The sequence below is a fragment of the Xiphophorus hellerii genome, chromosome 22, assembly GCF_003331165.1.
Source record: "Xiphophorus hellerii strain 12219 chromosome 22, Xiphophorus_hellerii-4.1, whole genome shotgun sequence".
Classification (NCBI taxonomy): domain Eukaryota; kingdom Metazoa; phylum Chordata; class Actinopteri; order Cyprinodontiformes; family Poeciliidae; genus Xiphophorus; species Xiphophorus hellerii.
The window spans coordinates 6,211,244-6,212,520 of NC_045693.1; the positions used below are offsets into that span (position 1 = coordinate 6,211,244).

At 44.0% G+C, this 1,277-nt stretch overlaps 1 long non-coding RNA gene across 1 annotated transcript; it reads left to right on the forward strand.

Annotated features, from left to right (window-relative positions):
* Positions 1 to 854: 854 nt before the first annotated feature.
* On the forward strand, positions 855 to 1,277 carry LOC116712748 (uncharacterized). Its single transcript, XR_004337657.1, has 2 exons — positions 855 to 1,026; positions 1,106 to 1,277. It is a non-coding gene; the product is annotated as an uncharacterized LOC116712748 (long non-coding RNA).

Here is a 1,277-nt window from a genome sequence, read left to right on the forward strand (position 1 = left end):
TTTCTGGCACCTAGCAGGAGCTCAACAATGAAATCAGAAGCTGAGCTGTGATTTCTGTCTTCAAAACAGAGTTTGAAGACAAATAAAACAAAATAAAACTTGGTTAAAATATCAGACTTTTAAAACCAAATTCAAGCCCCTTCAGAGAAGCATTAAGATAAAACTCCATCATCCAACAGTTATCACTGAGATGACTTTTTAAAGCTGAGCTGAGTTCATTCCAATAACATGAGTTTATTGGAATGAACTCATGTTTATTCCAATAAACATGAATGAACATGAGTTCATCTGTTCCTTTTTACTCCTTAAAAAGTAAAAGGAGAGAAAATCTGTTTAAACATATTTACTTTTAAGGCCAATTCCTGGTGAGCCGAGCAGCATTGAGGCATTGAGGCTCCTTCATTCAACAGAAACTCAGACGAGGTTTTAAAGCTCAGCTGATTTATTTAAAAGATTGAGCTAAAAAAGCAAATCAAAATGTAGTGAAACCTGGTTGAGGTAAGAGGCCACTGAAGTTAGGGTTAAGTCCCAGCGCGATAAGACGTTCCTAGCCAGACTTTGACTAGGTCGAAAAATGAACGGGAGTCTATGGCAGCTACATGAAAGGAATGGGCTAGGACCACCAAACATGGCGGGGACCTGCAGAGGGTTGGAGGGAGAATACGAATCAAGTTTGGTCAAATGAGCACTTCTTTTTGTACTTCACCAATTTTCCATTCTGTGCTCCACCCAGGTCCGTTTAACAGTTTCAGGACCTGACCAGCACCCCTCAGCATCATTTGCTTGAGAAATAATGAGATTTGGAACCTATTGGAACTTCTTCATCGTGCTTGAACAACCAGAGACTGTCAGGATCTGTGGCTTCAGCAGTTCCTCTGGTTTCCTTCTAGGTGGCGTTCGAGAGCTCGCCCGCGTATTCACACACCCTCTCCACAGGTGTGTTTCGGCACACCTGTGGATCATCAGCGGGAGCATATTAGGAGCGGGTTCCCGGCACTTCGTCGCCAGAGTGTTGTCGCCTTTGTGGTACATCTGGTTCTGAGATCTAAAGATATCCAGTCTGTTTCGCACGCTTACCTGTCCTGTACCTTTCTGTGATTCCTAGGCTCCCTGTTGTCTGGACACTCCATGCGAAGTACGGGATTTGCAGTTCCATCCGCTGAGCTCCCTGACGAGTTACGCCCACCTACCAGCTGTTCGATCACACCGGTCCGCTCCTGATCAGACGCTCCTGCATTACACACCAATTGTCTTTTGTAAATAAATCTTTAATCTGA